The 22559-nt window shown below is 38.6% G+C and overlaps 1 protein-coding gene across 5 annotated transcripts in view; it reads right to left on the bottom strand.

Moving 5' to 3' along the window:
* Positions 1 to 22167, bottom strand: part of SLC35G2 (solute carrier family 35 member G2) — a 36326-nt gene extending 14159 nt beyond the window's left edge. The window contains exon 1 of one of the 5 annotated variants that reach the window (XM_026015499.2): positions 21843 to 22167. The gene's annotated coding sequence lies outside the window, so the exon portion shown is untranslated. Of the gene's footprint in view, positions 1 to 20990 lie in introns of all 5 variants that reach the window. The other 4 variants (XM_026015501.2, XM_026015502.2, XM_026015503.2 and 1 more) reach the window with 4 other exon arrangements.
* Positions 22168 to 22559: the final 392 nt, after the last annotated feature.

The following is a 22559-nucleotide window of genomic DNA, read 5'->3' as shown; positions in this document are numbered from 1 at the left end:
TATAAAAAACAAAAAACACTGTGAAGCATACTAAAGCAATGTGCAATAAGTGAGGTATACATATATAGAGTTTTTTTTTAAGAAATTAATTCACGTGATTCTGGTGCCTGACAAGACCAATATCTTCAGGGTAGGCCATCAGGCTGAAAACCTGGGGAAGATTGTTTGTAGTTCAAGTTCAAATAGTCTGAATTCCCTTCTTCTCAGCAGATATTACTCTTTTCTATTAAGGCCTTCAACTGATTGGATGAGACCCACCATGTTTCTGCGAAGGGGTCTTTGGAGGAGATTTATGTTTAAACTCCTGGAATTGAGAAATTGAAGAATAAATAAAAATTTAAAAAAAAAATCCCAAGTTTTCCGGTTTGTGCACAGCCTAAGGTGACTCCTTTAACCTGCCATGTCCACTCCTTCAAGTCCAGGCACCATCTAAAGGGAACATGCCAAAGTCAGAATCTCCTTTGTGGCCTGTGAGTTCCATGAAGGCAAGAGAGTTCTCATTTATATTTATGTTCTTGGCACATAAAACACATTTAATAAATAGTGATAGTACAAAAAAAACCTCAGTCCTGAACTGCATTCTACAACTGTTCCTTGAAATTTGTCCCATCTTGTTAGTTCTCACAGGTTCTGCTGTTCATTCTCCTATTTCTGTCCTGATTTCACTTTTGAGATGGTCCTCAGACTGTTATCTTTATCACTCAGCTGCAATTCTGACTCTCTGTGCTGGGGACACTGGTTCCAGATCTCTTAGGAATCCATCCTGGTGTGGACTGCCCCTGTAGTCTATGTTGGCCCCATGCTGGCCCAGAATTGTCAGAACAAAACAACCCAGTAAGGATTCACCTGGGAAAGGAATCAACATCTCTGCAAAGTTCTTGGGTTGAGAGAACTTTCATTTGTGTTATGTTATTGAAGAATTTTTAATCTAAAAATAGAAAAGCTCATGAACCTCATTTTTCATATCTCCTTGTCATTTGAAGCTGATCCTGAACCATCCAGCAAGGAAGAAATAAGGAAGTGGCAATAAAATCAGACTGAATGAATGGAATAAGAGTATTTACTGAAAGGTTGGCATTGAGTATTTAGAATATAAAAGACCAAAAAAATATTGGTGTTACCATTTTTTCCATTCTCAAAATGTTTTGGTGGCTAGAATAAGCCATACTTTGAATTCTCTTAAGAGCAATAAAATGAGAGGATGCCTGGGTGCCTTAGTGGTTGAGCATCTGCCTTCGGCTCAGGGCATGATCCCAGGATCTGGTATCAAGTCCCACATCCGGCTCCCTGAAAGGAGCCTGCTTCCCCCTCTGCCTATGTCTCTGCCATTCTCTCTCACTGTGTCTCTCATGAATAAATAAATCTTAAAAAAAAAAAAAGCAATAAACGTTAATATATTAGACATAGCTTTATGAAATAAGGGTAGTATCTCCATTTATTTAAAAACACCTAAAGTCATCATCTGAATATTCAGAAATACTCTGATATTTTATTAAACTCTGTGTTAAATATGATTGCTTAATTACTTAGTACTTTTCATTTATAAGCTAGAAGTGATTACCTTCCATGTTTTAGATTTTTTGGAGTCAAAAGATACAATTTTATTTTTTATAATGTTACAAATCTTTATTTAAAACTAAATAATTACTTAACATATAATGTAACATTAGTTTCAGGAGTAGAATTTAGTGATTCATCATTTATATGTAATGCCCAGTGCTCATCACAGTAACTGCCCTCCTTAATATCCATCCCACATTTAGCCCATCCCTACCCCCATCTCTGCCAGCAACCCTGTTATAATTTTTTTTTCCCTGTTATAATTTTAGAATAGACTTTTAAATTGGCTATAAACTTGAGTTTTCCTCTTGTGATTTGTAGACATGATTTCAGGTAGAAACTCAGGTATTTACCCTAAAAATGTTATTTAGGTGGGTGCTGGGGATGAGTTCTGCCCTTTTCGTTTCACATTATTGACCAGTAAGAAACATCTCGGCTCAAAAATTAGTGGGATATGATGTATTTCACTCTACCCATAGGCATCTTGTTCTTGAGGAAAAATAATTTACGCTGAGAGACTGAGGAATGGCAAGTTTGTTGTACTCTGGAATCTGGTATTGGTGCTCTGACCCTGATAGTCCAGCCTTAGATAGGGGTCAATTCTGTATCACTGTAGAAACAGCTAGCTTTTATTTCTGTGGCTTATGGACTGCACCTCCCAACCTTGCTAACCATCTCACAAATTCATCTACTTGCTTAGAAAAATCAAGGGAGGAATGTGAAAGAATAAGTCCAAATCTACCATCATCACTGTACTTTGCTGATGACAGGTCAATGAGGTAACATCCTCTGTAAGAGTAATTCCCTGTAATGCTAATAAATGCACAAGAGCACCAGAACTGCACGGCAGCTTACCCATTCCAGGCTAGAAGAGATTTGGGGTACATAGGCTGAATGATAAGCTCTTCAGCATGTTAGGTAACTTAAGCTTAAAAGAGGAAAACTTCGGTGAGAAAGAATCCTTATTCTGAACTGAAAAGCAGAAGCTGCCCAAGAGGGTGTATGTCAAGGCTGCTCTAATAGGGCTGAGCCAGGCTGCAGCCTGGGTTATAGCAGGCTGGGCTAGGGATGAAGTCTGCTTAGTTGAACTAGGAAAGCCAGTGAATACTGGATTCCAGAGTAGCCAGTCTGGGAGAAGCAAAGGAGCCAGAAAAGAGTTGGGCTAAGATGAGATACAAGAGAATAAAAGAGAGACTTGAAGATTTTGCTGGGCTTGCCAGTCTGGGTTATAGAAGAGGAGAAAATTATAGCTAAGAGACATGGAGATGAAGTGAGGTAAGAAGACAGATTTGTTGGGATGGGGAGAGAGGTAGGAAGGAGAAATGGACGAAATGCACCAAACAGGAGGCTTAGCCGAAGTCTGAGCTGGAGACTCAGCCAACAGTTCTAGGGCAGAAAGTTAGTGAAGTATCGGGGGTTATCAGCTTTGTGAGAGCTGCTAAGAATCAACAGCTAGCTCTCGGAGGAACAAAGAATGGGAAAAAGGAAAGAACTAAATAAAAACAAAAACTAGAAAGGGGAAAGGAGTAGAAAAGGAGAATAGAGAAAGGAGTAATCAATTTGGTTAGAGCTAGGGTGAACATTTCTCATGCTATCAGCCTGAAAGCAACTGTGCCTGTTGCCGTGTAGGTAAAATCAAGGGGAGAAGCCCGGCTTCTCTATACTTAGTTGCTGTTTATAACTTTGTAGACTCTAATGAACCATAGATACCAGGAAAGGAAAAAGTTAACTGAGGTTGAAAGAAAGCCTTATTTGGCAGTTTTCAAACAAGCAGGTTGATTTGGCTTGTGAGAAGGCAATGATGCCTGATTTGGAGCAGAGCAATTTATGTTGTAGCGTTTTAAAATCTATTCTGGCACACTGTGATGAATATGTCGGCTGGCAGCTAAGAACTTGCTGGAATGTAAGAGTCTTTCACCATTTATAATCTACACTTCCCTTTCCAGGAAAGAGCTTTTCTAATCTCTGAAGCAGTGGACCTATCAATTTGCATAAACTATGACAGTCTCCGTGAACACATATTTATCATCTACCACTTACTTTCTACCGTCTTAAAAAAAAAAGCAGAATCAGTCGGCAGTGAATCAGCACCTTTAAAATCAACTATGCTGAGTGAATCTGTTAAGAGTGGCAGGGAGCCATTGTTAGAAGGGGGAGGAGCAGGAATAAAATGATCCTTTTCAATTTCCATCTTTTTTGTATGTACATAAATGGTTAAGCCACCAACTAGGTTAGATGCTAATTAAATATAAAACAGATTAGGATCCCTGGGTGGCTCAGCAGTTTAGCACCTGCCTTTAGCCCAGGGTGTGATTCTGGAGACCCGGGATCGAGTCCTACATTGGGCTCCCTGCGTGGAGCCTGCTTCTCCCTCTGCCTGTCTCTGCCTCTCTCTCTTTCTGTGTCTTTCATGAATGAATGAATAAATAAAATCTTAAAAAAAAAAAACAGATTATAGGGCTATTCTGATATGCTTGTTAAAGTATGATTGGTTGCTTATCCCTTATCTAATTCTCATGAGAAAGGATCAAACAGCCCAGGTAAGTTCAAAGAAGCATACCAACCCTCCCAAGACTTGCCCCAGTCCCCCAGTCCCTGAAAAAAAAAAAAAAAAGGAACACCAAGGATCAATAGAGGCTAATCTCAAATCCCTCAAATATAACATATACCACCTGCTCACATTTACCCTGTTCTTGCTGCTATTTATCCACAAGAAAGCCAAACCTAAAATCCCTCTTGAGACCAAGATTTATGGAAATGCCAAATGAATTAGATCAAAATTTTATAAATTTGGTTTCATTTAATCATAACTGATTCTTCACACTATAGACGTCACTCAATGAAATTACAACTCAGTCACATATACCATATACTATAATTCATTAAACTCAAATAAGAAAAACAATTAAGAAATGAATCAAATGTCATCTTGTTTCAAACCAAAACATAAATCATGTTTTGAGTGAAATTTGAGAACACCTGCTTGGTTAAGTTGCATACCTAGATTTATTAAAAGCATGCCCTTAAGTGTCTATTAGAGAATATATACACACAAACATAAGGCTACTATAAAGTTGAAAAGAGTCCCATCACTGGCAGGGACACTGTATATGAAGGATAAACATAGTATATATAAATCCATTGCATTAAGAGTTACTTTTACCAGCAACATGTATCAAAATGTTAAATGTGTGAACTCTGACCCAGCAATGCCACTTCCAGGAATATATCCCAAGAGATCACTAATAAAGTACATAAAGATAGCATGCAAGGATATTCATCATGGCTTTCTTTATACAATAAAAATATTGAAAATAGCCTCATTATCCTTTAATGGAAGACTGGTAAAATGAAAACATCAATGCAATATTATGCAGTCAGCCAAAAAGCCATATGTATACATGATGACATAAAAAAATTTAATGTCAAAAAAATTTAATGCCATATTGCTAAGTAAAAAAGAAAGGTATAAAAGAGTATTCATAGTATGATTTTGTAAATATAAAACAATTTATACTGTGGATGGTAGCATTTCAGTTTTTCAGTACTTTCTACTTACTACTTTTTGTTTCATTTTCTACCTATGTGTTTACTTCACATACATGAGTGTGTGGTGGGGGGAAATCAAGCTATTTTCATCAGAGAGGGAACAAATCATTACACTGTATTTCAGTCAGACCAGAATAGTCACCAGAAGCCAAATATAGCTCTTAATATGTCTGTCTGTACCTTCTGCTGGAAGAAAATCTGTGGATAAACAGTATCATGGAGAGAATTTGAATGGATGATGTCTAGAATACAAACCAAAACAGAGGTGAAATATTATATAAACTAAGGAGGAATCTTATCATACATAGTGTTTGAAAGAATCAATGTATTATGTACATGTGTGTTTATTATTATATTTCCATGGCTAACAAAAAAATGTCAATTCCAAATGGCAGCAAATAATATAACTACCAATGGTTTTTCTTACATAAGTTTACCACTCCATAAATCTTTGTGTTAATGTGGGAAAATGTGACCTGAACAGATGGACCTCATGCTGTTCTAAAACACAAACAGATTTCTGATCTTCTAGACCAGGAAATGAAGTCAGCACCAAAACAACAGACACTATTATCTGTCTCCTAAAATTTCAATTTAAGAAGCTGCTAATAAAAGCAGTATTTCCCTCTGGAGAAATCCAGCACAGTGATAAGTTTCTATATTAATGGAATGTACTCTAGACATAGTAATAAAATACAGTGGGATATTAGTAGCACTGGAGAAGGTGGGAGACTAAACCCTGAACCACACTGATTTTGGAGAATTCTTTCATTGTGGTTCTTGGCAGGTGACAGCATTTGGCTGCCTCTACTCTTCAATTTCCAAATTTCTCACAGATGGGACATCTCTGAGGACTGCCACTCTGCCTGGCTAAATTTTCATCGCATTAGCCCAAGGACCCCTTTTCCGTTTTTTTTTTTTTTTTAAAGATTTTATTTATTCATGAGAGACAGAGAGAGAGAGGCAGAGACACAGGCAGAAGGAGGAGCAGGCTCCATGCAGGAAGCCTGACATGGGACTTGATCCCAGGACTCCAGGATCACAGTCTGGGCCAAAGGAGGATGCTCAACCGCTGAGCCACCCAGGTGTCTCAAGGACCCCTTTCCCTTACACATCTAAACAGAAGCATTTTCAGAAATAGATCCCCTTGGCTTGAAGACCCAATAAAGGGCCCTCCCTCTGTCAAATCATTAGCAGCATGGCAAGGTTTTTCTCCAGTTCTACCACTTTCTAGCTGTGTGACTTAAGGCTGGGAGGAGGTGGGACCAGCAGGACTGAGTCTGAGGAGGAGTTGAGGCCACAGAGGTGGCCCAATGGCCAAGGTATATAGAGGGAGAATGAGGGCAGCTCGGGTGGCTCAGTGGTTTAGCACCACCTTCAGCCCAGGGTCTAATCCTGGAGACCCACATTGGGCTCCCTGCATGGAGCCTGCTTCTCCCTCTGCCTATGTCTCTGCCTCCCTCTGTGTGTGTCTCTCATGAATAAATAAATATATTTATAAATAAATAAATAAATAAATAAATAAATAAATAAATAAATAAATAAATGGAGAATGAACCAATAAGTATTAAGGATAATGGGTTCCAAATTTCTCATCATCAGAAAGGAAATTACAAATAGAAAAAGAGACTAGAAGGAACTCTATGGTAATAGAGTGAAGTTGAAGATATTATAGTAAGCTCATGGGTTTTAATATGAATACATGACTAGGTATAGAAATAAATATAGATGAAGGAGAACCCAAGATGGCAGAGAAGGAGCCAAAATGGCAGAGGAATAGGAGACCTTAAGTTTTGTCTGGCCCCAGGAATTCAGCTAGATAGCTATCAAATCATTCTGAACACCTGAAAACTAAATGGAGATCTAAAAAAAGAATTGAAGCAACTCAACAAATAGAAAAGTGGCCACTTTCTGCAAGAATGACAAGATGGAAAAACTCACCTCAAAAAAGAGAACAAGAAGCAGCACGGACTACCAGAGACCCAATCATTATGGATATAAGTAAGATGTCAGAACTAGAGTTCAGAATATTAATTATTAAGAAACTAGCTAAGCTTGAAAAAAGCATAGAAGACACTAGAGAATCCCTTTCTGGAGAAATAAAAGAACTAAAATTTAATCAAGTTGAAATAAAAAAAGGTTTTAATGAGATGAAATAAAAAAATGGAGTCTCTAATTGCTAGGATAAATGAGGCAGAAGAGAGTGATATAGAAGACAGAATTATGGAAAATTAAGAAGCTGAGAAAAAGAGAGATAAATAACCACTGGATCAAGAGGGGAGAATTCAAGAGATTAAGTTATACCATAAAGCAAAACAATATTAGAATAATTGGGATCTCAGAAAAAGAGAAAAGAGAGAGAAGGGGCGATTTTGGAGATATCATAGCTGAGAACATCCCTAAACTGGGGAAAGAAACAGGCATTTAAGTCCAGGAGGCACAAAGAGCTTTCCTCAAAATTAAAAAAAAATAGATTAACACCTCGACATATAATAGTGAAACTTGCAAATCTCGGAGACAAAAAGAAAATCCCAAAAACAGCTCAGGACAAGAGGTCCATAACCTACAAGGGTAGAAACATTAGACTGGCAGTAGACCTATCCACAGAGACCTGGAAGGCCAGAAAGGGCTGGCATGATATATTTAGGGTTCTAAATGAGAAAAAAATGCAGCCAAGAATACTTTATCCAGCAAGGCTGTCATTCAAAATAGGAGAGATCAAAAGCTTACAAGACAAATAGAAACTAAAAGAATATGTGATCACTAAGCCAGCCCTGCAAGAAACATTAAAGGGGATCCTTTAAGCAAAGAGAGAACCCAGAAGTAACATAAACCATAAAGTAACAGAGACATTCTACAGAAACAGTGATTTTACACGTAATACAATGGCACTAAATTCTTATCTTTCAGTAGTTACTCTGAATGTAAATGGGCTAAATACCTCAATCAAAAGACACAGGGTATCAGACTGGATAAAAAAACCAAGACCCATTGATATGCTGTCTGTAATAGACTTATTTTAGACCCAAAGACACCTCCAGATTGAACATGAGGAGTTGGAGAACCATGTATCATGCTAATGGACATCAAAAGAAAGCTGGGGCATATAAAATCATGAATTAAAAAGTAGATATTACAACCAACACTGAAGAAATACAATTATGAGAACATATTATGAACAACTATATGCCAGTAATTTAGGCAATCTGGAAGAAATGAATGTATTCCTATAAACTGCCAAAACTAAAAGAGAAAGAAACAAAACCTGAGCAGACCTATAACTAGCAAGGAAACTGAAGAAAATCTCACTCTTTGCAGATGACATGATACTCTTTGTGGAAAACCCAAAAGATGCCATCTCAAAATTGCTAGAACACATACAGAAATTCAGCAAAGTATCAAGATATAAAATCAATGCACAGAAATCAGTTGCATTTCTATACACTAACAATGAAACAGAAGAAAGAGAAATTAAGAAATCGATCCCATTTATAATTATACCCAAAGCCAGAAGATACCTAGGAATAAATTGAACCAAAGATGCAAAGGATTTGTACTCAGAAAATAAAACACTCATGAAAGAAATTGAGGAAGACACAAATCAAAAAACGTTCCATGCTCATGAATTGGAAGAACACATACTATTGAAAGGTCTATGCTACCTAAAGCAATCTATACATTAAATGCAATCCCTATCAAAATACCATCAACTTTTTTCACAGAGCTGGAACAAATCATCCTAATATTGGTACGGAATCAGGAAAGACCCCAAATAGCCAACAAAACTAAAAGGCAACATTCAGAATGGGAGAAGATACTTGCCAGTGACAGATAAAGGGCTAGTATCCAGTATCTATAAAGAACGTATCAAAAAAAAAAAAAACTTATCGAACTCAACTCCCAAAAAACCAATAATCAAGTCAAGAAATGGGCAGAAGACATGAACAGACATTTCTCTGGAGAAGACATACAAATGGACAACAGATACATGAAAATATGTTCCACATCACTCAGCATCAGGGAAATACAAATCGAAACCACAATGAGATACCACCTCATACCAATCAGAATGGTTAAACTTAAAAAGTCAGGAAACAACAGATTTTGGTTAGGGTGTCAAGAAAGAGGAACCCCCTACACTGTTGGTGGGAATGCAAACTGGTATAGCCATTCTGGAAAACAGTAAGGAGGCTCCTTAAGAAGTTAAAAATAGAGCTATCCTATGACCCAGCAATTACATTACTAGGGACTTACCCCAAAGATACAAATGTAGTGATATGAAGGGCGCCTGTACACCAATGTTTATAGCAGCAATGTCCACAATAGTCAAACTATGGAAAGAGCCTAGATGTCCATCTACAGATGAATTGATAAAGAAGATGTGATATATATACATATATATACATATACACACACACACACACACACACACACAATGGAATACTACACAGTCATTTAAAAAATGAAATCTTGCCATTTGCAATGATGTGGATGGAACTGGAGGGTATTATGCTAAGCAAAATAAGTCAATCAGAGAAAGACAATTATCATATCATATGACATGTATCATATGACAAATATAATACGTGGAATTTAAGAAACAAAACAGGATCACAGGGGAAGGGAGGGAAAAATAAAATAAGATGAAATCAGAGAGGGAGACAAACCATAAGAGACTCTTAGTTATAGGAAACAGTGAACTCTATCTCTGAAACTAATAATACACTATATGTTAATTAATTGAGTTTAAGTTTTTAAAAAGATGCAAAGAAAAGAAATAGATATAGATGTATGTGCATATGTGTTTGTGAGTTTCCTGGCCCTGTCTGCTAAAACGGTTGAAGAGCAATGACACCTCAGTATTAATAAACACACCTAGTACCCAGATCTTCCATTGTCTACTAAAAGGAACTATGGCTCCCTAGAAAAAAATAGCTTTTGAAATGAGTGCAATAGTTGGGTAAGAATAAGATAAACAAGATAAGCCTGACACAGCTTGTATCAGAAAGTACTCCAAGAGTAAAATAGAAATGTCAAAAGAGCACAAGAACCAGCTTAAACAAGATTTGAACAGTCAAATCTCTTACAATTTTAGCATCCAAATCAATAATGACACTGGGTTAAAATCCATTGAATAAAACAGAAATCTACAAGTCTGTGCTGATATAAGTAAATGAATCAACAAATAAAAAGAGAAAACTCTTTCTTAGAATAAAATACCAACTAATAAATATAAAATAAATGTTGGAACTAGAAAAATTGCCATTTGGCAATCATCACAGTAATAATTCATTCAAGCAAGAATCATTAAGTGGCTGAAAGTTTGTTGAAGAACAGGATGTTTATATAAGTTTCAAAGAATCTCCCCACACAATACTTATTAATTACAAAGGGGAAAATAATAACATTACAGTGAAGAAGTTATCACCTTAACCAAATCATCAAAATTAACATCAACTGCAAATCATTATTGTGTCTCTTAATAAGATACACTGAGAACACAATAGCTCTTCTATCATATTCCTACCAAAATTGCATAACTTGCATCTAATCATGAAGAAACACAGACATACCTAAAGTGAGGGACATTCTACAAACTGGCCTGAACTAACTTTCTTTTCTTTTCTTTTCTTTTCTTTTCTTTTCTTTTCTTTTCTTTTCTTTTCTTTTCTTTTTTTCTTTTCTTTTCTCTTCTTTTCTCTTTTCTTTTCTTTTCTTTTCTTTTTTTATATTTTATTTATTTGAGAGAGTGAGAGGGGAGTGCGAGTATGAGCCGGGGAGGCAGAGGGGAGGAGAAGTAGACTCCCCACTGAGCAAGGAGCCTGATGCTGGGGTTGAATCCAGAAGCCGGGGATCATGACCTGAGGCAAACAAAATGGCCTGAACTTTCAAAAATGTCAAGGTCATTAATGACAAGGAAGGAATCAGGAACTGTCACAAATTTAAGATTAAAGAGACATGACAATTAAAGCAACTCATAATCCTGGATTTGATTCTACACCAGAAATAAAAAATATTTTTCTAGGGATGCCTGGGTTGCTCAGTGGTTGAGTGTCTGCCTTTGGCTCAGGTCGTGATCCCAGGGTCTGGGATTGAATCCCACATCAGGCTCCTTGCAGGGAGCCTGCTTCTTTCTCTGCCCATGTCTCTGCCTCTCTCTCTCTATCTCTCATGAATAAATAAATAAAATCTTTAAAAATATATATATAGATATATTTTTTCTAAGGGTAAATTATTGAAGGGGCACCTTGGTGGCTTAGTTGATTATGCGTTAGACTCGATTTCAGCTGAGGTATGATCTCAGGGTCATGGGATGGAGTCCTGCCCAGGCTCCACACTCAGCAGGGAGTCAGCTAGAGGATTTTCTCCCTTCCCCTGTGCCCCCCTCCGCATCCCCCACTTGTACATGCGTGTGCACATTGTCTCTTTCTCTCTAAAATAAATAATTAAATCATTTAAAACAACGTGAATTATTTGAACAAATAGTAAATTCTCAATAAGGTCTCTGGATTTTTTTTTAAAGGTTTTTATTTATTTATTCATGAGAGACACAGAGAGAGAGGCAGAGACATAGGCATAGGAGAAGCAGGCTCCCTGCAGGGAGCATGATACAGGACTTGATCCCAGGACCCCAGGGATCACAACCTGAGCCAAAAGCAGACACTCAACTGCTTAGCGACCCAGGTGCCCCAGATCCGTGGATGTGATGGTAGAATTATAATTGTTACATTCCTCATTTTGGTTATAATATTGTGGTTATACAAAAGAAGGTCTTTAGGGAAAATAAGTACTTAGGGTTAATTAGGCATCACATCTGCAAATTTCAGTAAGTTCAGAGAAAAAGAATATAAATGAATAACAAAACAAACATTGTAAAATTCTTACAAGTGGAGAAAACAGGGTGAAGGATATATGGGCTACATGTGCAACTTCCTTATAAGTTTTAATTTACTTTAAAGTAAAATGTAAAAAAATATATTGGGGATTACAGCATCTATTTCATAGATAGATGTTGGGAGAAGTACATGAGTTAATACATGTGGCATGCTTAAAACAGCTAGGTACATAGTAAATGTTAAATGTTAGTAATGATGGTTGTGGTGATAGTGCTGATGTAGTCCTGATCAACTTGTCACAATCAGGACAAGTTGACTTTGGGCCACTTATTTCTTTTCTCTTTAGATTTAATTTAGAAACTTAAATACTTATGTGCTTTTGAGATGCTAACAACATTATTTTTTTAAAGATTTATGTATTTATTTTAGAGAGCATGAGCACGAGTGGGAGGGGCAGAGGGAGAGGAAGAGAGAATCTTCAGCAGACTGCTGAGCACAGAGCCCCATACGGGGCTCAATCTCACAACCCTGAGATCATAACCTGAGCTAAAACCAGGAGTCAGATGCTTAACTGACTGCACTACCCTGGTACCCCAAGATGCCAAAAACATTATTAAACTTGTTTAATTGTAGTTTAAGTACACAGCATTCATGTAGAATAATATTTTACAAATTGGTGTCCTCAGGCAAAAAACATGTTAGTAATATTTTTTAAGTAATCAAGATCAAGGTTTTGAAAAGTCATTTTCAGCATTCATTAATTTAGGTACTATTGTGATAATGAGAACATATGTCTTTACATATATTATAGTGTATATATATAAATGTCTTTACATATAGTGTATATATCTTTAACATGTATATATTTAGTATAGGGTAACCATATATGATATTATAATAATATACATAGAATTAAAGACCATGAGAGTTGAAAAAGATTTTGGGAGTCATCTACTTCATCTACTTCAATTCTTTTGCAGGTAACTTACATCTTTCTGCACTTACGATGGTGTTACATCCCAATAAAACTATCATAGTTTGAAAATATTGTAAGCTAAAACTGTGCTTAATACATCTAACCTACCAAACATTATAGCTTAGCCTAGCCTACCTTAAATGTTCCTGTGTTAGCCTACAGTTTTGGTAAAATCATTTAATACAAAATCTATTTTATAATAAAGTATTGAATATCTCATGTAACTTATTGAATACTATATTGAAAATGAAAAACAGAATAGTTATCAGTTGTTCACTCTAGTGATCATGTAGCTGACCAGGAGCTATGGCTCATTGCTGCTGCCTAGCATCATGGGAGAAAACTATACTGCATATTGCTAGCTCGGGAAAAGATCAAAATTCAAAATTGGATGTATCTTTCTAATGAATGCACATGGCTTTTGCACCATTGTACAGTTGAAAAATCATAAGTCAAATCATTGTTAAGTCAGGAGCTATCTGTATAACCTCTACAGCATCCCCAATGGATAGCACTGATTCTGTTTGAACACCTACAATGACAGCTTACTTCTTCTCAAGGCAGCCACCTGGGAGTCATTCTGATTGTTAAAAAATTATTTTTTAACATTCTGTCAGAATCTTTCTTCATATAATTTCTAGAGGCTGTTCCTATGTATTTCCTCTGGGATCACTAATTCCCTCTTCCACATGACAACATTTCTTTTTTTTTTTTTTAATTTATTCATGAGAGACACACAGAGAGAGAGACAGGGACATAGGCAGAGGGAGAAGCAGGCTCCCTGCATAGAGCGTGATGCGGGACTTGATCCCAGGACCCTGGGATCATGACCTGAGCCAAAGGCAGACGCTGATCCACTGAGCTACCAGGTGCCCCAACAACATTTCAATATCACAACTATTTCCTACCTTCCACATTGAGGGTCCCCCATTGTGAGTTTTTTTCTTCTCCAAACTGAGAATCTTCTCTTTTTTGTTTTTTCAATTATTCCACCCCATATGAGTTTCTTGTTCTCCACACTGAAAACCTCTCTTTTTTTTTTTTTCAATAATGCCATGCATAATCCTGGTTTTCGGTCTTCTCACCATCTTAACCACTCTTCTCTGACCATATACTAGATTGTATAATCTTTCCTCTTCAGGAGATTCTATTTCTTTGGTAGTAGCCTAAGATCACACCAACTATTCTGGCAGCCTCGTGCATTCACATTTGTTCCTTCATTCAGTCAATATTTACTGAGTGCCCAACATGTGGAAGGTACTATCTAAGACATTATGAGAGATAAGATTAGGATGACATAAGCTTTCTCTTAAAAAATGTACATGCACTCAGCACAGAGCCTGCTTAAGACTCTCTCCCTCTCCCTTTGCCCCTCTCCCTTTGAGCGCATGCGCGCTCTCTTTCTCTCTCAAATAATAAATAAATACATAAATAAGTAACATACATGTTCATTTGAGAGCAACAATCTATGGTGCCACAAAACAGACACAAGTTCTATACACATTAAAGGAAGGAGATTTTAAAACAATTTTTTTAATTAAAAAAATTTTTTAAATAAGGAAGGAAATTTTACAATTAAATATACATTTGCTCTAACATCAAAGTACTAAAGAACAAAGCTGAAGTCGTGACAATGCCAGACTAGGCCTATTTTGTTGAGGGTTTTTTGGTTTTTATTTTCTTATTTAAATTCAATTAATTAACATGTAGTATATCACATAGTTACCCCACTGCCCCCACCCTTCTCCCATCCAGTAACTTCAGTTTGTTTCCTATGATTAAGAGACAAGGGGGGGCAGCCCAAGTGGCTCGGTGGTTTAGCGCTGCCTTCAGCCCAGGGCCTGATCCTGGAGACCCAGGATTGAGTCCCACGTCAGGCTCCCTGCATGGAGCCTGCTTCTCCCTCTGCCTATGTCTCTGCCTCTCTCTCTCTCTCTTTTTCTCTCTCTCTCTCATGAATAAATAAATAAAATCTTAAAAAAATAGAGACTAGGCCTATTTTGTGTGTGGAGAGTATGAAAATTTATAAAAGCAGAAGGCTGGAATTTAAGCTACATTAAAAGAGAAAATTCCAAATTAGGGGAATTATATAGATTCAGAAGACACAGGAGTTTATATAGTGCATTTACTCCTGAAAGCTCTGACAATATAACGAATAATCATTTGTCCAGAGTGATTTACATGCAACTCTAGAAAGGCAAAATAAACAAACTAGACTACTATACACTAGGCTTATACCAAGTGCTTTACACGTAATGTTTTACTTAATCCCACAACAACCCTAACAAGGAAGGCACTAATATTATTTGCTCTTAAAAAAAAATTAAGTGAAACTCAGCCAGGTACAGTGACTTGCCCAAGCTTACAAAGGTGCTAAACATGGCAGCCAAGCTTCAAATCCAAACCTTCAGCTTCCAGCCCAACTTGAGGCCATCATCTACTCCATAAAGAAACTTCTGGCAAATCTCAAACACATCCTCACAATGTTCTTAGTGACTTACTTGGAGAAGCCTCTCACTGAACAATCTGTTCCTCCTCTGGCTTTAAGAACACTTTGTACAGGACTCTGCTACAGTCCTTGGCATATGGTATCACTGTGAGTTGTGTAACACTAACCCCTGATAAAGTTACCACTCCAAGAGTAGAGATATGTCCTTATCTTTTCCTGGGTATCCCCAAGTCCTCAAGGCAATACTGGATTCAACAAATGCTGCAAGTTCTCAGGCATAGCTGGTGGCCTGCTTTGGAGACAGTCACCCTCTTAACCAGAGACCTCTAATTCTAGGTCTAATTAGCTGTGGTCCTGAGCTTTGGTTATCACACTTCTGTAACCTGACTCTATATTCTACCTCCTAACTAGCTTAATTTAAGGGAATCCAAGGAGTAATGTGAGTATCTGGCTTTGGTTCGCCACCAGCTTCAGAAGTCTTATTCACCATTGGGATTCTCACCCCTATTTAGAGCAATGGCTCAGCCAGAATTACACAGAGACCAGGGCAAAATAAATGGGAGATTACCTAATATTTCTACTTTCCTTCATCAAGTTCTTAAAATAAGAGTTCAGTAAAGCTGCTATAATACTTTGAGGTCTTAAATAAAAGGAAAGAGATACAAACCAAACGATTTTGATACAGTCAGGAAATGATTAAATGAACTTTAGTAAAGATGACAGGCATATGAATTGAGTTCCTATATAACTATCAAATAGTGTTAAGTGCACATAAAGTATTATATATGCCCATTGGTCATATATAATTCTATTACTGCAATGACTATAAGAGAAAGAATGAATAAACTATTAAACCTGTGGTAATGTAATACAAGCCAAAATTTTAAAATTATATATATATAGTTGGTCCACAGGAGAAAAAACCTCTGTGACCTCAGGTCATCTCTGACATTTCCTATCAAGTAGAGGCTATTACCTGTCTCTAGACTAGAAGGTAGATGGATGAAAAGTAAGAAAGGAGAGATACTGGAGTGACTATCATTCTCCCTCTTACGCCCAAAACAGTGGCCAGCAGACAGTGACTGACTGTTGATGTAACATTTTAGTTACTTGGAGAATTATTGCTAAGGGCAGAATGGCAGAAAAAAATACGTGTGTGATAAGAAGGGTACTTTGCCTGATTTTATAATCAAAATTATGCAGGAGAAACATGAAGTAAGAAAGAAGATATAGTGACCCATAACATTCTGAAACTATGATTTATCCAAGTGTTTAAGAAACACCATCCATAGTATGAGGTGGCCTCAGTAAGGAAAATGAAACAAGACTCTCATCACCAGTGAAATGTTTAAAAGTGCTCAGGAAAAAAGGCCTGGTTAGAGCATAATTAACGCCAACATCTTTTTCCTCCCAACAAATTCCATTGCGAAGCTGGAAACTTATATTTCTACTTAGGTCTCCAGGAAGCAAAGACTCTTTAAGCATCTAACAATTGGGAGTGAGAGGGATGTTTAATCCTCATGATAATCAAAAACTGTCAGATTGCTAGATAAATCAAAAACTGCTGAGATTAGCTAGTAGGTCTGAAGCATGGGTAGCAACACTGTCCAAGTTAAAAGGTAGTGGGGAATTCAGCTTTGAATTAAAAATATTGTGAAAATTAACTTTACAAGCTCCAATCAAACTTATATTTAATAACTGGATTATTTACATCTTTACGTATCTCATTAATTTTGTATCTTTGAAAAGACTAATTTATATAAAAGTATTTTAAAAGTATGATTAATCACTCAATCTCCCTCTCTCTCTTCCCAATACTATTTTCTCTTATAATGAATTCACTAACTTCCATTTCTAATAGGTAAAACAAAAATGTTAGACGTATTAATTAAACGAAAGCAGTGTGATCATTGTCCCTCTTCAGTTCCTTCAGCCCCTCTACTTAGAACTACCCACCTCCCGCTGGAGCTGATTGATAGATCTACCAACACAAATAGACAAAACCCATTAGATCCTGTTAGAAGCAGAATTGGTGACTATCTAAATACAGCATGGTTCTAAGCTCTCCTTAGTAAACTTAATTGTGCTCTTTCACTAGAGAATATTTTTATGATATTGGGATAAGAAACTAAGGTAGTGTTCTAAGTGTAACATCAAGGTGAAAAATCACAGAGAAAAGATGGACAGATTTGACTCCATGAAAATTTAAACCTTTTATACTAAGAAAGAAACCATAAAAAAATTTAAGTGACTAAAAACAACAATAGCTACAAAGGGTCAATATAAAATATAAAATGGGCTCTTAAAACATAGAGTTGTGATAATAATATTCCCACAATTCTAAAGGAGAAAGAATGAGTGGGAAATATCAGGGAGGGAGACAGAACATGAGAGATACCTAACTCAGAAACGAACTAGTGGTGGTGGAAGAGGAGGTGGACAGAGGGTGGGGGTGACTGGGTGACGGGCACTGAGGGGGGCACTTGATGGGATGAGCACTGGGTGTTATTCTATATGTTGGCAAATTGAACACCAATAAAAAATAAATTTATAAAATATTTTTTAAAATGGGCTCTTAAAAACTCAAATTGGGCAAAGGCCATGAATAGGTAGTTCACAAAAAAAAGAAATACAAATATTCAATAGACATATGGAAAGATGCAGAATTTCTATAAAAGCCACAGACACAAGAATATAAAAGAATGAGATATTTGTCTTGCCTCTTAAGAGTGAGGAAAATGGAAAAGGCTTATTATGTCTAGCACAAATGAAGAATCTAGAACAACATGCACTATTTTTTGCAAGGCTGATTTTTACAGGAATTTTGGAGAACAGACATCATGCACCAAAATGCAAAGTGTGCATTCTCCCTAACCTATCAATTTTATTTAGGACTTTATTCTAAGGAAACAATACCATTACGAAGAGGTATATTAAAATAATATTCCATACGGCATTGTTTTGATTATCCAAAAGTTGTAATGAGCCTGTACTTAAATGTGATATTGATTAATTCAATACTTCCATGTATCAGATGGGATGATATCTATATCTTGTGTGGAAAAATAACAGAAAAATAGATACAATATTCTATACACCAAACTTAAAGTGCATATTTTTTCACATTTCTAAAATTAAAATGTATCTTACAATTGACAACATCTTACATTCAATGAAATGTATCTTTACTTATGAATTTAATAATCTGGCAGTCTTTTCTATTGTATTTATTTATATGAAAGAGAGCATGCACAAGTGAGGGAGGTGCACAGAGGGAGAAGGATAAGTGGTTTCCCCACTGAGGAGGGAGTCCCAGGTATTGCTCAATCTCAGGACCTGGAGATCATGACCTAAACTGAAGGGAGACACTTACTTGACTGAACCACCCAGACTTCCAGATTGGAAGTCTTTATTCCAATCTAATATTTATGATTACCTATGAAGAGTGGCCTACTAGAGGGCTTTATTTTCTACATTGGCGTTGATCCCATTTTTTATAATCAGCTGTATTTTAGAATTTATCATCTAAAAACAATAAAATTATTTCCATTTGGTTGTTTAAAAATGTTTTTAAACCCCAGGAAGAAAATAGTATAGAATAGCTCATCAATGCCCCAATAACTATTCTTTTATTTTTTGGAAAAGTTATTTTGATCCATAATGGATACAAAAAAGTAGTATATGGGGTTTTTTTTGTTCTCTTTAAGGTATTCAATCTTATGTGTGCACATTCTTATGAACTTCAACCTTAAATGTGCACATTCTTATGAACTTCAATGACATGAACTCCTAATTTGGCTAAAAAGTAGACTTTGTCATATTTTCTTTCTTACACAAAAGAAATACTCTACAAAAGAATTGTTTCTTTTTAAAAAGATTACACACTAACAGTTTTAAAATGCTACAGACTAAACAGTATTTTAAGAAAAAACACTTTATTTTTTTAAAAGATTTTATTTGTCTATTCATGAGAAACACAGAGACATAGACAGAGGGAGAAGCAGATTTCTCGCAGGGAGCCAGATGCGGGACTTGATCCCAGAACCCCAGTATCATACCCTGGGCCAAAGGCAGATGCTCAACCACTGAGCCACCCAGGCATCCCAGGAAAAAAACTTTCATTAAGTATTTAGAAATTAAATACACCATGTTAAAGGGTTCAAACTGAGTAACATGTTACCTCTCATAGAGGAAAAACCTCTGTAAATATGAGTTAAAAATAACTACTTCTTACAAAGCAATCTTCAATGGAATTTTACATCTAGCAATGAATTTACTAAAAAGGAAATGGGAGTATAACCTACTATATAAAATATAATCTTTCATAAAACCATAAAATATGGCAGATTATCTCTTAATAGAGAGAGGTAAAATACTGATATAAGTGCCAGAAGTTAAAGAAAAAAATATATATTTGACCATATAAAAATCAAAAATTTCTATACAACACAAAATACCATAAAGCTTAAAAATAAAATAATCTTAAGATTATAATTTTCTACAAGATTGTTATCTAGATATTGTTCTCTATAAAATTTTTCATTAATTCTTTCTGTTTAAACTTCAAGAACATTTTTTTTTTTATCCCCATGCCTGGATGGCTCAGTGGATTAAGCATCTGACTTCCCCTCAGGTCACGATCCTAGGGTTTGGGGATCAGGCTCAGCCTCAGCAAGTAGTCTGTTTCTCCCTCCCCTTCTGTCTCTCCCCACCCACCCATTCCTGTCTCTCACACTCACTCCTTCTTTCTTTTTTTTTTTCACTCTTTCTTTCTCTCTCTCTCTCAAATAAATAAATAAAAGCTTTTTTTTAAAAAAAGACATTTTTTTCAATATAAATTTTACCTTTATCTAAACTATCTTTGGAATTAAAATATGTACAAACAATTGCTCAGCATAATACTAAACACTTTAATCCACAGGCTCTGTGACTTTGGAACAGATAGTTGTGAAAATTAATGGTTCAGCATGGTTCAGAAAGACTAGAGGTGTCAAGATAAAAAGATGGATTACAAAAAGGCTCTAGAAAAAAAGTATAACTTGTAGCACACGATGGTGTTGAAAATGGATGAGTGTATTTGCACGTACCTTATATTTGTGTGCATATACACATACACGTATCCTACAGATGCATACGTGAGAGTTCATGTTTGTTACCATGAGTACTTTCATGTAGGCAATCAAACCTGTTATACATATGCTTTATTTCCACCCCCAAAGGGAGCTACATTTGCCTTTACCTTATCTTCAGGAAGCCAGCATCTAACCCATCTACAAAGGGCTTCAGTATCTGACAGGCTCCACTCTGGCACCTGCTATGGACATGGGATATTTTTGGCAAAGGTGCAGAGTAGAAGGGCGCCGGCAGGCCCCAGCCCCAGTAAGTGAGCCTCCGAAAGAGCTCGAGGCACTTGCGTCAGCACCAAGGACACCGACAACCCCAATCAAAGCTATTTAAGGCGGAATTGCCCTCGGAAATTGCCTCTCTCCAGCCGCCCCAGCCCTCTCCACGCAGTGCGTCACTATCTCGGGCCCCTCCGTCGTTAACTGGATGCGATCCTTCCCTCCCGCTCTTCGCCAAGCCGGCGGAAGCCTGGACGGAGATGCAGGGCCCCGCTCACCCCAACACGAGTCTCCTTCCCGCTGGCCCGCGCGACCCTTTCCTCCCTTCAAGGAGGCCAAAGAGGCGCACGCAGTGTAGAAATTCTTCAGCGCCCAGAGACCGATCAGAGAGGGCTCGTGTCTCCGTCCCCAGGCCCGGGGAAGCTGAGCGGACTTGCCTTGCGCCTCCAGCCAGCACACATGGCCGTAGCCGGCCCTTCTCCACTATTCCCTGCCCTCGCCTTTCGGGCCGGGGCGTGGGGGGGGGGGGGTGCACATTTCTACAAACCATTTATTCTCCATGAAAACCTCAACCCAGATAGACCGGCTTACAAGAGTCACAGACGTAAGAGAAGAAGAATACCAATTCTTGGCCACGTTTCTAAAACCATCCAGCAATCTTTAAAGTTTGGATGTAAAGCCGTCTCCTGATGCCGCAGGGCTCACGCTCGTTTAGGTAGCTCCGGGCCAGAGGCAAGCAACGCCCCAGCCTTTATTGTGGAGACTGGGGAAGGGCCCACGGGTGCTAGGGCGGCAGGAGCCCGGGGCGCAGGGGCCCTGGTCGATGCTCACCCTGCGGCCAGTGCCCCGGTTCTCCGAGAAACCCGTGCGGGGAACGGCGGGGACCGCGGCGCTGCTGACGTCCAACAGATCCACACCCCCACCCGCTACGAAGGCTGGTGAAGGGGGCGGGGTGCTTCGCCTCAGGCCCCGCCCAACCCCCCAAAAAGGGGCTCTGCCCCTTAGGTGCCACAGCCAGAAGTGGGTGCGTGGGGTTCGGGGTCCGCTCTCGCTCCTTTCGGGCGGGGCGGCCTGGCAGGCGGAGTCCAGGTGCCAATCTGCCGCGGCCGCCTGACCCGGGGCCCGGTTACCTGTGTGTCACCGCGAGGAAGGTGCGCGGGACCCTCTGGCCGGGAAGGCTCGCCGCCACGCGCCGGGTCCAGCCGTTAAGCGGATCGTGGCCGCCGTGGGCTTCGCCGGGGAATTGGCGGCCAGGGCTGCCGAGGCGCCAGGCGGGGCGTGGAGGGGGCGCCGCGGGCGCGGACACTGCGCCTGCGCCTCCTGCTGCCCGCCCCCCAACGCTGCCCCGGCCAGCCTGGAAGACCGCTGGGGACCCCGGGACGTGCGCCCGAGCCGAGCCAGTGCCCCCTACCCGCGCCAGGAGAGGGCCCGAGGCGCCGGGAGACTGCCTGCCCGGGACCCCTGCAGCCTCCGCCCCTGCAGACAGCAGGATTGAGGCAATGAGCTGTCAGCCAGGGTGACGTGGGCTTCTGGAAGGGGGCAGGGAGGCAGCCTCAGTCCATTTCAAACGGTCTGTTCTTGTGTAAAGTCGCAGGTCGATGCCTCGATATTTAAAATATGTTTAGCATTCGTAAATCGTGGTCGGCCAAGGGCTTTGGGCATCCCCAAGTCCACCTGGCGTTTTACCGATGAAAGTGTCTGATGGAAGGGTCTTGACATTGCAGAGCTGGGTCCTGGACTCAGGTTTACAGACCCTAATCCCCTGCTGAATGAATATAGTCTCTTGGAAACAGACTGGATCATAAAAGCAACGGTCTAGATGGGTCAAGAGGACAGACAGGAAGGCT

This window comes from Vulpes vulpes, chromosome 11 (genome assembly GCF_048418805.1).
Source record: "Vulpes vulpes isolate BD-2025 chromosome 11, VulVul3, whole genome shotgun sequence".
In the NCBI taxonomy this organism is placed as follows: Eukaryota; Metazoa; Chordata; class Mammalia; order Carnivora; family Canidae; genus Vulpes; species Vulpes vulpes.
This window is presented reverse-complemented; position numbering and strand designations above follow the sequence as displayed.